Raw genomic sequence first — 16324 nt, 5'->3', positions numbered from 1 at the left:
TCTATCCCTGGACATGAACAGGAAGTCAATGGGACGAAGCCAGAGCAGAAGATGACTGAGCAGAAATTAACAAAGTACATCAGTCTCAGCATGTCCTTGATGAGTACCTGGGACAACTTATCTTGGGAGTCTGTGATTCCTCTAGACTACCAGTCATGTAAGATTTTAAATGTTATTATATTTATTGTTTTAAGAGACAGGGTCTTGCTATGTTGCTCAGGCTGAACACAAATTTTTAAATGTTATTTTTTAAGTCAGGTTTTCTCTTACTTGCAGCCAAAAACACCCTGACTGATAGGCTATCTATAGGCTAATGACACTCTATCAGTTGAAAATTGCAGTCAGCTGCAAGAAACAGAAATCTGAATAAGGATTGCTTAAACACATTAGGTGTTTGGCTTTTCTCCAGAAAGATGACATTCGGAGGTACATAGTCCAGAGCTGACACACTGACTATATTCCAGGCTTCCTCTATCATTTTGTTCATCCTTCTTTAGCGTATGTTTTTTACATTATCACAAGTTAGATACATCAGCATTTTAATCCATAAGAAAATAGCGAAAGATCAGTCTTCTCCCCTGTTTTAGTTTTAGTTCTCAGAATTACCTCACAATTACTATATACATTTTATTGACAGAACTGTGTCATGTGACCATCCAATGTGCAAGGGAAATGCAGATTTTATAGCTGAACCTATTTATACTACCAAAACAATCAGAATTGTATTCATAAGGTAGAAGGGAAGAATATTAGGTAGGCAAACTAGCCATCTCTGCCACACCCCCAAATTTATGTTTCCAGCTCAGATCTTCCCTTTGATCTCTTGACTTATACATCAAACTTACCATTTAAACTCTCCATGCTTGTGGATTATAAACACCTCAAACTAAATAAGAAAAACTAAAGCTATTGATCTCCACATGCAATCTGCCCCTCTGTGATAATTTTGTGTACCAACTTGACTGGGCCACAGTATACCCAGATATTTGGCCCAACATTATTCTGGATGTGTCTGGTGAGAGTGGTTTTGAATCTTTTCAATCTGTAGACTGAGTAAAGCAAGTTGCCCTCCATAATGTGAGTGGGGTTCACCAATCACCTGAAGATTTAAAATAATAGAAGGGCTTATTAAGAGGCAATTCCTCCTGCCTAACTGTTGAACTGGGACATCAGTCATTTCCTGCCCTCAGATCAGAACATATACCATTGGCTTTCTTAGCTCTCCAGCTTAATAAATGACTATCTTGAACTTCTCAGCTTTCTAGTCATGTGAATCAGTTCCTTATTTTATATATCTGAACTGTTGCATGAAACATGTACATAATTTTCCATTTCTCTGGAGAACCTATTCATCCTATTTTTCTAGAGAACCCTAATATACCTTCCTAAAGTCATTCCCATCTCAGTAAATACTACTACCACCTAGCCATTGAATGGCCCTACCATTTACCCAAGTGCACCTATAAAAACCTAGTAATAATTCATTCAACTGTTATTCACCCCTTTCTGTGCATTGAATTTATCACCACATTGAGTCAGTGCTTCCTTCCAGTGTATTTTAAATTCATTTCTCTCCAACTCTAATGCCACTACCTTGGTGAAGTCACCATTCTCCATACAGACTCCTGAAATGTCTTCTAACAGATTCCACTGCTTCTCTTAGTCCCTTCCAGTGAAATTTCCACATAGTTTTTAGAGTAATCTCTTAAAGCTATTAATCAGATGACACTCTCCTGATCAACATTTTTCAATGGCTTACCATTGCATTTTATTTTACCATGAGCTACAGGGTTGCATAAAGTGGTTCCTCTATCTCTTTCCAATCTTATTTCATTCTCCTTCTTGCTTACTGCATTTCAGCCACACCAGTTTTTTTTTTTTTTTTTCTTTTCTTTTCTTTCAATATACCAAGCCCTTCGTAATATCTACCTCTAGCTTTTTCATGTGGCTGGATTATGATTATTTAGATCTTCTCCAATTGGTATTGCTCATCTTCTCCGGTCAATCATTCATTATTTAATTATATGGCCCTTCATAGCAGTTACTCACAATTCTATCATCCAAATTTGTGATTATTTTTCATTTGCCATTGTCTCACTCCCCAACTACAATATGTACTCCACCAGGACAAGAAACTAGTCTTTGAAGTTAGTTGATACGGCTAAGCCCTAGCACAATGCTAGCACTTAATCAAAGGCCAGAAAGTTTACTGAGTGAATTTATTCATTCATTCAACAAATATTTATTAAGGTCTTAGAAGGAACTGTTCCGGGCACCAGGGATACAGCAGTGAATTAAAGGGCCAGAGTATTGCTTTTATGGAGTTTACCCTTCAAGAAGGAAGACAGAGATTAAACAAATAAGTGATATGTCAGAAGGAGAAGCTTTTTTAATGAAAAGAGCCCTCTAGACATTTATTCAGACTATTTTCTCTTTCTCTGGACTTAGACAAAGTCTGGATGCTGAGAGAATACTAGAGGGTTTGGCACATACCATCCCTTCCAAATGAACCCTTGGAGCTTGCAAATGCCATCATGCATCCTGGGCAACTGACTGAAGTGTCAGTTATCCTGACATCTATACAAGAGGCTAATATTGTCTACGGACCACTGGGGGCTAAATGCTTGTTGACTGAGATAATGATCAGATAGACAAACATACAACAGTCAAACTGTGAAGATTCACAATCTTGATTATGCCAAGGCCAAAAAAAGTCAACAAGATGGAATACGATGTACTGATCACAAATGCCAAAATACTGAACCAAAAGGAAGCTGGAGTTGTATTAGAAGACAAAAATGGAATAAATGGGATACCAGATTAGATTACTGCCTGTCCGCCAAACTTATGCAGGACTGGCTGCCAGTTGTGGAAACATGAAGGACAAATGGCATGCCATCCCAAACCGCCACCCGAGTTTCTTGCCAAGGCTGCCTGTGCATGCACAGCTGGGCCTCCCTTGGCAAACTGGTCCATGTTCTCTCTCCATTTATTAACAATTGCTTCATTGTTGTTGATACTAAGTACCAAATAATTCTAACTTTTTTTTATAGCTGATGAAATTAATTGGCAAATTCAGACTCTGGGGGTTATTTTGCCAATAATTTCTTGCCCAGATTTGAGATGGTATTCATTTTCAATGTGACTGTATGTTCACAAGCTCTGGTGACATCTTTGAGTCATGCATTTCCGCCTCAGAGTGTTACATGCTTTGAGAGTTTACTTGGCACAGTGAGCAGAAGCCAAATGTACATGGAGGGAAGTCTAAGCAAACGTTTCAAGTGAACAACAACAAAAACAACAATGTTTTAAAAACTAATATTTACTGAAATAGGTACTTTTCTAAGCATTTTATTATGCATTATTTTCCTCAGTGCAACTGAACTGTTAAATGGGTACAATTAGTTTCTCTCTTTTACAAAAACAGGAAATAGGCAAAGTGGAAACATATCTGAAGTGTGTAGCCATTGTTTTGGAGGAGGTAGAAAAGCAAAGTGGTGATAGGAAGGAAAGTACCAGGATAGCAAATAACAAATTACTTACTTAGGTTTTAATCAACACATTTTACCACTCTGGGGTTCAAATTGACCACAAACGAAAAGAATAGTCAGTCCATTTCTTTAAGAAATCATGGAAAATGTTTTGCTGTGCCTCCTAACCAGCACTTCTTGTTACTCCATAGACACATGTATAAGGGTAGATTATTTCATTATCACTGCAACGCTCATCAGAAGCTAGTCAGGAATACATCGACAAGCCAATCTACACAGAAACTGTGCATTGCTCCATGGTATCTATGAGATTATGGGACTCTGGGAATGTATTCTACTCATTTTTCTATCCCTAATACTTTACATAGCCCTGACACATAGAAAGCAATTACTAAATGATTTTTGAGTGAACAAGTCCACAATTCTATTAGCTCCCACAAATAAAATAAAAGAGGGTGTGTACTTATTATGAGTAGAAACCCTACAATTGGGGCAGAATGGCAAATAGATTTCATCTCATCAGCCAATACCAACAGAAAGGTAGCGGCTGTCTATACTGATGTGTTGAGTAGGATTTTGACACTGCATCAGGTCTTTGTATAGAAAAGATCCTTTGACATATTTGATTAATGTCTTTCAAGTGTTTAGGAACAAAGACATGGAAATATACATGTCATGTAATTGAAGCTGTTAAGATCTTTCCAGATAACTAAAAGAAGTCATAGAATATATATGATTTAATCAGTGATTTCGCCATAATATGAACAATTAAAATTGTTGGGTATGCAAGTATTATAATTATTTTTTGACATTTGCTCTGAGGATTGAAACATGGAATAATGTAAAAATTACAAACACGAATGCACTTAGGTGCCTTCTCTCATTAAAATCAACCTAATTCAGCTGCATCAGAGAGTCCTAGATTAATGAGAACACACAAAATCGGGACCATTATTTTATATTCAAATTTTCTTAGCAAATTCTTAGGTATATGTAATTTCAGTTAATCTCCCAAGTCCAAAATCCACATCAAATGTTGTCTTGCAGCCTGCTTTAAGTCCCTGTCTTCTGCATCCAATAAGAGATAGAGAAAGCTTCATTGTAGCTACACAATTGTCTTTACTGAAATCAGGAAAAAGATGGCCTTGGATCTTTCTGTCATACTGGAATGAGGGCAAATCTATGCACTAAAATTTATTTTGGCTTTATTTTTCTTTATAGAAAGTTTGAAGTATAGTTTCAACTTGATAGTTTTGCCACAAATATCACTCCTTAATTTTGATTCATTCTATTTTCTGCAGAAGTTTGTTCATAACCTACACTGTCCTAGGTTGGAGATACAAGTAGAACATGTTCCTTATCCTTAAGCTTAGTCTACTACAAACTAATCAAAGAAAAAAATACATACACACACATTTTTAAAGCCTCCCTCCCCATATGTTCTTAGATACAACACCAAAACCTGTAAAAGAGTAAATCGACTTTATCAAAATTTAAAACTTTGGCTCTTCAAAAGACACTATTAAGAGAAGTAACACAATACACAAACGGAGAAAAAAATGGCAAAGCATATATCTGAAAAAGGACTTGATTCTAGAATATATAAAAAATACTCAAAACTCAATAAGTAAACAAATAGTCCATGTTTTAAATGGCAAAATTTTTGAACAGACACTTTAGTAAAGGTACCAAATGGATAGCAAAAAAAGTATGTGAAAAGATGTTCAACATTATCAATAACTAAGAAAAAGCCAAATAAAAGCACTATGAGATATTGCTCTAAATCTATTAGAATGTCTGAGATTAAAGATTGACCATGCCAAGTGTTGATGAGTATGAAGAGAAACTGAAACACTCACACATTGATAGGAAAGTAAAATGGTACAAACACTTTGGAAAATTGGCAGTTTCCTAAAAAGTTAAACATTAAATATAACACTTAAAGTACAAGCAAAGAAAAAAATAGATAAGTTAGATTTCATCAAAATGAAAAACCTTTGTGTTTCAAAGGATATAATCAAGACAGTGAAAAGACTTCCTATAGACTGGGAGGAAATTTTTGAAAACCACATATCTGATAAGGTTCTAGTGTACAGAATATATTAAGAACCCTTCCAATTCAACAGTAAAAGACAAAGAGCTCAATTTAAAATGGGCAACTAATTTGAATAGCCATTTTTTCAAAGAGAGATACAAATGGCCAATAAGCAGATGAAAAGATATTCAACATCAATAGTCATTAGGAAAATGCAAATCAAAACTGCGGCGTTGCTATTTCACATTGACAAGGATGGCTGTAATAGAGAGAGACAGATAATAAGTTCTGGTGAGAATGTGGAGAAACAGAAACCCACACACACTACTGGTCATGATACAAAACAGTGCAGCTACTTTGTAAAACAGTCTGACAGCTCCTCAAGAGGTTAAACACATTAACAAAAAAGTTATCGTATGTTTTAGTCCATTCTGTATTGCTATAACAGAATACCTTAGATTTGGTAATTTATAAAGAAAAAAGGTTGATTTGCCTCCTGATTCTGGTGGCTGTAAAATCTAAGATTGGGCAGCTGCATCTGGTGATGGTCTCAGGCTGCTGCAACTCATAGCAGAAAGTGGAAGGGGAGCTGCATGTGCAAAGAGCTCACATAGCTAGAGAGGGAGCAAGAGAGCAAAAGCAAAGAAGACAGGCTGTTCCAACAGTCTGCTGTCTCCTATTGTTAATCCATTCCCATGAGAGTGAGAATTCACTCACTACCAAGCCATTCATGAGAGACGCACCCCTACAACTCAAACACCTCCCACTAGGCCCCACCTCCCAACGCCACACAGTAGGGAGCACATTTCAACATGAGTTCTGGTGGGGACAAACAAATCATATCCAAACCACAGCACCATGTGACCCCACAATTCTACTCCTATCCACACCTAAGAATTGAAAACCTATTCACACAAAAACTTTTACATCAGTTTCCATAGCAACATTACTCATAACTAAGAAGTGGAAACATAAATATCCATCAACTAATGAATAAAATATGGTATATCCTTATAATGGAGTATTATTCAGCCTTAAAAGGAATGAAACACTGATACATGCTACGACATGAATAAACCTTGAAAACACTATGCTAAGTGAAAAAAGTCAGACACAAAAGACTGCGTATTACATGATTCCATTCATCTGAACTGTCTCGAACAGGCAATTCCATAGGGACAGAAAGTAGATTAATGGTTCCAGACGTTGGAGAGAGGGGGAAATTGGGAAGTGACTGCTAACGGGTACAGAAGTTTTTTTGTGGAGGAGAATTATAAAAATATCCTGGAATCAGTGGTGATTGTTGTACAACCTTGTGAATATAAAAGAATGAATTACACACTTTAAAAGACTATTATGGCATATGAATTTATCTCAATTTAAAAAATAACCATATCCTATACTGTCCAACCATTCCACTACCAGGTATTTACACTGAGATGAAAACATATGTCCATACAAAAACATGTATACCAATGTTTACAGCAGCTGTATGTGCAATAGTGAAAAAATAATCCAAATATCCATCAACCAGAGAAAGATTATCATACTGTGGTGTACACCTACAATGGAATGCGACTCAGTAATAAAACTTTATAAACAATTGATGTTATGAACCACATGGATAAATCTCAAAATAAATATGCTGCATGAAAGAAGCCAAACCAAAAAAAGAAAAAAAGAAAGCAAGCAAGCAACAACAGCACATACTGCACAATTTCATGTATATACAATTCTAGGAAATGCCAACTAATGTATAGTGACAGAAAGCAGACCAAGGTTGCCTGTGAATGTAAGAAGGGTTGCAAAGGGCATGATGAAATTTCCAAAAATGATGAATCTGTTCATTATCTGGGTTGTAGTGGTGGTTTCACAAGTATAATTGAGATAGCCAAGTAAAAAGTAGTCCCTAGAGAATCTCCCACCAGCCTGCGCCCTGGGAGGATGGGGTGTAGCCTTGGGAAGTTCACACCATTTGCAGCAGGGAGGAGCCTGGCCTCTCCAGTTCCTGGTGAGTGACCTAGAATTCAGTCTGTGAGGTGGAGAGCCCGTTAGCAGGACTCCACCTCACTTTGTTGAGTTGTTTTTCCTTTTTGCCCAATAAATTCTGTTCCCCCTCACCCTTCAAACGGTCCGTGAGTCTAATCTTTCCTGGTCCTGTGACAAGAACTCGTTTATTTCTACAACTTAATCATATATTGAAAAATCAAATTGTACACTTAAAATATGTGCAATGTATAGTATGTAGTATGTCTACTATACTTCGATAAAGCTGTTTTTCAAACATAAGCAATCTGCCACAAAAATGTTTTCTGCGCTGTGCTATTCCACTTCCCTTTGATTTTTGGAGCACTCAAAAGGCATACTCCTGTTCTAATGTGGCTGGCACCTAGTGACTCACCAAGGGATACTGGCAGAAACATTGAAGGCACAGCAACTCCATACCCAAACTTCACCCTGCAGAGGTGTAGGAAGAGACTGATGGCACGAGCAACAGTACTGATGCTAACCTGATTTGTTCAGAGATGCTTTGCTGGGACTGTCTGGTTAATCTGCTGTGCTCCCTGCTTCCTTTGGACTGTAGAGTGTGGCTTCATTGATTCTCATCATCCTCTCGGCTCCCAAGTCATCCCAAACCCAGAAAACCACATGAACCTCGATGACATGTAAGTTTCTTCACAAGATATGTGGAAAGTTAAAATTTGAGACTCATAAAGTCATCTTCTAACGTCACCACACTATATAGCTCCCTTGAATGTGTAAAAAGAAAAATCAAGAAATCTACATTGCATACCAATTCGTAGTATATTTCCAAAATGACACATGCTGCATCACTCTGACGCTGGATGAGCCTCAGAGAGGGGCTTGCACAGCTGTAGGTTTGCTGAGTCAGGGGCTTTTGAACGGAGGCTTTTGAAGTGTTCTGGGCCCTGCCTGTATACACTACAGGGATTAGGAGCATGCTTAGTTTGGAGACATTTTACAGTAACAAAGCATTGCTTAAGTCCTGTTCATTACTGATCTGCTTTTTTTCCTAAGCAATACAGCTTAACCAGCCTGAAAGGCAATGCTTGAAGCCTGGGGGAAAATGAAAGCTGCCCAAAAATGCTGAAATAAGGAAAGATTCTTCCTAAGGAGCTGATAAAAGAATGTAGCCCTCCTCCACTCCCCTCAAAGGAAAGCTCATGCAAAGGTTACTTTCCTTGTGATTAAGAGTCTTCACAATTAAAAATTTTAAGTGGCTGATTGAAGGATAATATAGCAGATTTCATTCAGCCTCGCATACCTCAAGGGAAACTCAGCTTTCCTTGATTACTTTTACTGCACATGCACATTTTCCCTTAGAAATAAAAATTAAACCTTTGTACAATTGCTTCCAATAGCATTTTCCTTCACGCTAATAATGGTTTCCACGAAACAGCTGTACCAAATTAAAATGTTCCTTTGTAAAAATTTCATAGAGTTCTCAAGAAACTGATGTAAAATATGAATATATATAAGGATAAACAAACATCCATTGCTAACCATTCATCTTCTAAGTACCAAGGAGTGCTTCCCTCACCTCACCTTCCTATTTCTTTACCTTTTGGATGATTACTGTTATCAAAAAAATTCACAAATATATAAAAGGATAGAGATTATGAAAATCTCAAAAAGTAATTTATTCTCTTTTTTACACTCTCACACTTCCTTAAAGCGATATGGATAATCAGAAATTAAGTTGTATTTGCTGAAATCTTCAACTTTTAATTTTTTGATGATCTTATTTTATAGACTTTGAGACAAAAAAAAAAAAAAAAAAACAGCAGGACCCAGAGAAGGACTGAAGGACTGCATGGGAGGTGTGGTCAGAGCAACAATAACAATGACCAACCTTTGTTAGATGCCTACTACTCCCCAGGCACTAATCCCATTGAATACACCTCCTCAAACACAGGCAATTGGTGTTTTTGTCCTCACCACTAAACAGATGCCAAAGCTGGGATTAAGCAAGGTCAAGATACCTGCTCACAGCCTTACTACCTATAAGTGCCAGAATTATGAACCACAACCAGGTCTTTGCAAGAAAAGTACATGCTCTTTTATAAGTGAGAAAAAAACTACAGAATATTAAATTGAAGCATTCCTTGTAATTTTCACTTGTAATATAGGAAGTACACTTGATTTATCCTTGTGAGATCAACTTTTAAAAACCATACCTCTTTGAGGAACATTTTTGTCCTCCAATTGCCTTTACGTTCTATCAATCATTAAAAACTTCAGCTGAATTAAATTTAAAGGAGTTTAATTGAGCAATGAATGATTTGCAAATCAGACAGCCCCCCAGTGTCACAGCAGATTCAGGCAGACTCCAGAGCAGCTACGTGGTAGAAGACGATTTATAGGCGAAAAAAGGAAAATGATGTACAGAAACCGGAAGTGAGGTATAGAAACAGCTGGATTGGTTACAGGTTTGTGTTTGCCCTATTTGAACAGTTAGAACACTCAGTAGTCTATGAGTGGTTCAAGTATAACTGCTGGGATTGGCCAAGACTCAGCCATTGTTACAACGTATTACTCCTAAGTCAGGTTTTCAATTTTGTCTGCCAATTAAGCTAGATTACAGTTCATCCACAAGGACTCAAATACGAAAGTATGGAGTCCTTCTCAGGCCATATTCAGTTTGCTTTGACACAATCAGCTAGATTCTCCTTTCCTACATTGTCAAAACTGCTGATGAGGAGCCTGCTTGTTGCTTTCCTCACCCTTCTGTCCAGTGTTTCCCCTTGGGGCTGTGAAAACAACACTTGGAATATTGAGATTTTGAACAAGAGTATATGCAGCTCTAAGATGACCTCAGCAGGAAAGAAAAAAAAAAAAAGCTACAACACTCCACTTAATATATAAAACATCTTCTGTAAAGTTCTGAAACTCCCAAGTCATCTTTTTGGGTGAACTTTCTTATCCATCTACACACACTGAATTTTATATCCTCACTCCATAATATGTTCATTTATTACACATCCCCACTGTGCATTTTCCTGTGTGATAAAGATAGGATTCTCTAAGGTTTGGCACTTCTTCAAATTGGATTAGTTGGAGGATGTTTCAAAGGTAATGACTAACTTTCTGAAGGAAAACACACTTATCTAAAAGAAAAAAAATCATACCTGCATACACATGCACATACACTAACAAATCCCCCAATTTGGGGGCACATATCCTGATATTATGAAGCAAAGAGACTAAAAGATTAGAAATTTAAAAGCTAGGCCAGGCACAGTGGCTCATGCCTGTAATCCTAGCACTTTGGGAGGCCGAGGTTGGCGGATCACCTGAGGTCAGGAGTTCAAGACCAGCCTGACCAACATGGTGAAACCCCGTCTCTACTAAAATACAAAATTAGCTGGGTGTGGTGGTGCACACCTGTAATCCCAGCTACTCAGGATGCTGAGGCAGGAGAATCACTTGAACTGGGAAGGTAGGGGTTGCAGTGAGCCGAGAATGCACCACTGCACTCTAGCCTGGGTGACAGAGGAAGACTTCACCTCAAGAAAAAAAAAAAATTAAAAACTAAACTTAGTAGCAACATGCAGGAATAATACAACTAATACATAGTAACCATCATCCTGACACTCTGCCAGATACTTTACGTGTATTAATTCATTTAATCCTCACCAAACCCAATGAGATAGTTCCTATTACTTTTCCCATTTTATTGATTAGGAAACAGAAACATGGAGAGATGAAGTAGCTTGCCCAAAACTGTGTATGTAGTAAGTATGGAAACCAAATCCAAATCTAAGGAGTCTAGCTCCAGAGTACAATGTTTTTTGTTGTTTCTATAATTTTCTTCCTTTTCTCACTGATTAGAACCAATATACTCTGGATATAGTGATTGCAGTCAATTTTTACAATAATTAACAAGTTTAATGAAGTGGCCTGCAGTATCCTAAATTTTGTCTACCTCCAGTTTAACTTTTAATTATAGCACTACATACTGGAATGGAATATGGACAGAATTAAGACTTCCTCCCCAAACTATAAATGGTGTTAAAGGCAAGAAGATATAAAACTCTGTCTCCGTTACATCTTTGTCCACTCAGATTTGATCCTAGCCTTTGAAAAAGTTACACACCTACTGAACCCAGATATAAAACGTGGTGATAAAAAATTCTGCTGTGAATTATTGGAAAACATTATTTCTGAGAAAGTATTACTTTAGGGATTAAAAAAAGAGCTTGCTCACTTCAGTCGATCTGTGTTTCAGTCTACCGTAGAAAGATGACATGTAAGTTGAGCACTTATTTTCTCTAGAGAAGTTGAATTCTTTCCGAGTAAGTATTGTGCACAGGCCCTCACGGGAGATCATCTTGATGTTCTGAGCAAAAAACCAAATTAATCCTTTGTGCTCCAAAAAAGAAACTTTTTATCAAACTTGAGAACACACCAGGCAGTGTGGTCTTTTGCTATATCTCCTTGACTCAGGATTCTCCCTGGGAAACTATGGCTTCAAAGTGTCCCATTAGTAATGTTTCGCTTGCCTATGATATTTGCTTCATTAAAAAGTTTCCAATCTGAAAAGACTCATTTCCAATTAGACTGTGTCTTGGTATTCTCACCATAATTCAATAAATATTTTGAGTACCCACTACGTGCAAAGTATTACATTAGGCACTATAATAAGTAACAAGGATATAACAATAAATCAAACACAACTTGTATGCTGAATTCCAAAATTATATAATACAGGATAAGGGCAAAGATTAAATATTACATTAAAATTCCTTTTAGTTTGAACATTTTATTAAATGTAATGTTTATAGATAAAGGAACTAGTTTATCTAGAAAGGGGGAGAAAAAGTTGACATCAGCGTGTGCTAGATGTCTAACATGGTGCTAGTCACTGTACTGGAGTTTTTTCACTGATTCCTAAACAACCACCGTGAACTAAGTCTTGTTATTGCCATCTTACAGTTGGAAAGTTATGTGTGTTGCCCTTGGTGCTGGATGATTGCAACACTAAGGTAGGAGGTATGGAACTTTTAACATTTCACACATTTTGAAGATTCTTTGGAATTCCTAAGTGAGATAATATTCACCAAAGCCTTAGCATGATACCTACCAAGACTCAATGCTCCACAAAGAAGAGTTAGTGGTAGTGTCAATAGTGGTAGCAGATGCAGCAAAAGTAGATTAAGCCAGCATCTGAGCTCTCAATTGTACAAAAAGCCACCATCACAAATGTTGTGATCAGCCACTCCAACCCCACCTCACCTGCCTTTTCTAAACAAATGCTTATGGCAGCTTTTCCCTGTGCCTCCTGTACGTGAGATTCCTAGTGACCTTCCATCCGAGCCCTCAAAAACTCCACTTAGCCACTGCCACAGGCCTTTTCCTCATTTGTCCCTTTGTTCATTTTCATGTCATTTGTGTAAAACAGTTCTCACTCCTTCTCTTCACTTCATCTCCTCCCAATCCACCCGACAACTTTTGTCAGTGGCAACTGGGATATTCCTCCAGAGCCTCTACAATGACAAATTGAGAGTTTCACAAGCACCATGGGGCCCAGCAGAGGTTGGGAAGCCTGTTCTGGGATTCACCTCCATCTAAATGATTTTAAAATTCAGCTCCCGAACACAGCCGGATTGCTGTCAGCAATATGAATAAGTTTTAACAACGCTGGATCCACCTCAAGGTTATTTCTTCAATATCATACAGAAAATACTGTAAACGAAGGAAATATGATACAAAGTAGTAGAATAGTCTATTTTTATGAAGTCTCCCTGCTATCTTGATTGATGAAGAAAAAATTTTCATAATAGAGTATATTTCTTGTACATCTGAAATATTCCCTACAAAAATAACCCCTCTTTCCTGGGATGCTAAACATAAGACCTTATACTTATATAATAATTGACCTAAAGGAAATTCCTTCCTGCTTTGGCCTTCACCTTCTACCCAAGGTCTGTATCCAACCAGATAGTACTATCTATTCAAATGTAACCTGGACCTCTGATAACCATTAACTTTTACCTCCTTGGATAGGCAAGGGGTTTAGATCCACAAAGTCAATATATAAAGCAGCGTTTACACCACTGTAGTCCTTGCAATCGCTCAATTCATTGAATGAAGTAATTTGTGTCAGGTTCATACGGCTGAGATTTATTTATACAGATTAAACCACTGAGTGTCATTGGATGTTTAAGCCTTGTTCTGAGAATGGCGCATAATTCAAGCATGCTGAATAAGAAGAGCCATCCCTAAGGACTAATTCACAAGAACCAGGATAACATGTACCTGCTTTGTCGACTTCCATTTAAGCAGAATTAGAGGTTACCTTACCAGATGCTCTAAGCACTAGTAATGAACATGCATTTTCCCCCTGTGAATATTATAATAAATTCAGAAAAGGTCCAGTTCTGACATCCAAAGGGCAGCAATATTATATCACTGACAATATGCTATTAGCAGTCATTTTCACTTATTACTATTCTCCAGGCTTAGAGTGGGGTGGCTTGTTTGGTTCTATTGCCTCTTTGTAGCATTTCCCAATTTGAGCTAGAGAGCTGCATTTTTTATATAAGCCCAGTAATTTTTCACACACAAGTCTAGCTTCTCACGGATTCGGTGTATTAAGTGACTCGACATCACACCAGAGTGTGATCTTCCCAACCAACCACTGGGCAACATAGCACAATCCTCAGTATTATGGGAGAGGAGTGAATCTTCATCTTTTTTTTGAAGAGCTTCCCCTCAAGGGGCTACGCAAAAATACTTTCTGGTCTCCATGTTGTTCCCACCCAGTGTACATCAATATTCCCTTGTTTAAGAACTCTATTTCCGGCCAGGCATGGTGGCTCATGCCTATAATCCCAGCTCTTTGGGAGGACAAGGCAGGCAGATCATTTCAGGTCAGCAGTTCGAGATTAGCCTGGCCAACACAGTGAAACCCCATCTCTACTAAAAATACAAAAATTAGCCAGGCAGTAGTGGCACGTGCCTGTAATCCCAGCTACTTGGGAGGCTGAGACAGGAGAATAACTTGACCCTGGAAGATGGAGGTTGCAGTGAGCAGAGATTGCGCCATTGCAGTCCAGTCAAGGGTGACAGAGTGAGACCTTGTCTCAAAAAAAAAAAAAAAAACTATTTCCCCTTCCAAATCTTCTCTAACTTGTCCTTGTAATAAAATAAGCAATAAGATTTTTCTAAATCCTGGCAGAGGCCTGAGTACATTCTTATACAAACAACTTATAAATCACTTTTTAAATGTAGGCTTAAATGCTACAAGTCAATGGGTGGTTGGCAAGAGAGAAATAACTTTCTGACTTGTTCATTCCAGAGACTAATGAGGAAGAGAGGAGAAGGAAGGAAGGCAGGCAGGCAGGGAAGGACAGAGGGAAGATCAAGAGATCGTTTTCGTTTTGTTAGAAACTGGAAGTGAGCAACAAGAAACAGCTTTAGTCCCCTGGGAATAGGAAGGCTATTCTTAAAGAGGAGATACAGATCTCGGAGCTTTAACCCAAAACAGGCTAAATTCAAGCACTTTAATAGAGAAATTATCCATCACAGAATAAAGTATTTGTTTACCACACTGGATAGAGATGATGTAGCTAACATTCGTCATTTCAAGAAACCTTGTTTACATTTGGGAAATTCCCCACATTAATGGTCCTGGTGGGAGATAGGACCAAATTCCGGAGAGTTGCTGAAAGTGCCAGAAATACATTGCTGGGGTTCCTCCAGTAGGTAATGGGCAGGCTTCTGCCCTGGGCCCCAGCTACCAGGTGCTTCGGCCGAAGCCTTCAAACTAGAAGACAGTGTGCTAAGATGTAGGAACTGGGATAATTCCCATGGGTTGAGGGGCAGAGTGAAGGCGTAGAGACTGTGGGGCCAAAGTGGCAGTGGATAAACTGCCGGTCCAATCAGAGCTAGCAGCCTGTTTCTTCAGCAGTTTCCTCACCAGGCCCGTTCTGTGGCACCAGCTTGGGCATTTTTTTTCTGGCTGCTTGGCCCCAACCTGATTTTCAAGCTTTTAATTCCTCCTATTGATTCTGTGGCCTATCAAGTATTCTTTTATTAAGTTTCTTTTCTTCATAAATCGGCCAGATGGACGGAGTGCTTTATATATATATATATATATGAAATTTCCTACTCTAATGTAACAAACTTCTGTCAAATTTCTATAATATTACAAACCACATAGAAGGGAGCAGTCATCTTATTCAACCTCATTCTTTTGTAGATAAGGAAACCTATACCCAGCAGGACTCAGAGGCTCACCAAGGGTCGACTGTCTAACAGAGCAGAGCAGGGACTAGAATGACTGTCAGTTCAACACCCTATCATACCATGTTCATGGTACTCTGATTGCTTGAGACATTTTTGTTACAGATTACTGCATTTTTTGCTTTGTTTTACAAGAAAGATTATTCTAGGATTGTATTTGATTATTTGGGAACCCAATAATTTATTAGTACTGAGATAGACAAACTATGATAAAGAATTCAGGAAAAGGAGGAGTTAACAAAGAAAAAGTTCAAAGGCCTAGCAAATGAGGATATGGCCAGTTGATGCTATACCAATCTCTTCAGGAAAGTACACTTAATTAAAGTAGCATACTTTTGAGTGTTACTGCTTAGCTGCTTTTGCTGCTTTGGGCCCCAGAACTATTAAAACCCAGTTCAGAGATATGTTTCTAGAAAAGTTTGAATATTAGTAGTTTTAACCCGGGAAGGAGGGGGGAATGGAGAGAGAGAGAGAGGACAGAGAAGAAAGAAGAGAGAGAGGGAGAGAGGGAGAGAAAATAAAAGGATTT

The sequence above is a fragment of the Rhinopithecus bieti genome, unplaced genomic scaffold (assembly GCF_001698545.2).
Source record: "Rhinopithecus bieti isolate Rb0 unplaced genomic scaffold, ASM169854v2 scaffold_14215, whole genome shotgun sequence".
NCBI classification, from domain to species: Eukaryota; Metazoa; Chordata; class Mammalia; order Primates; family Cercopithecidae; genus Rhinopithecus; species Rhinopithecus bieti.
The sequence above is the reverse complement of the archived record's forward strand: the minus strand, read 5'-3'. Positions refer to the sequence as shown.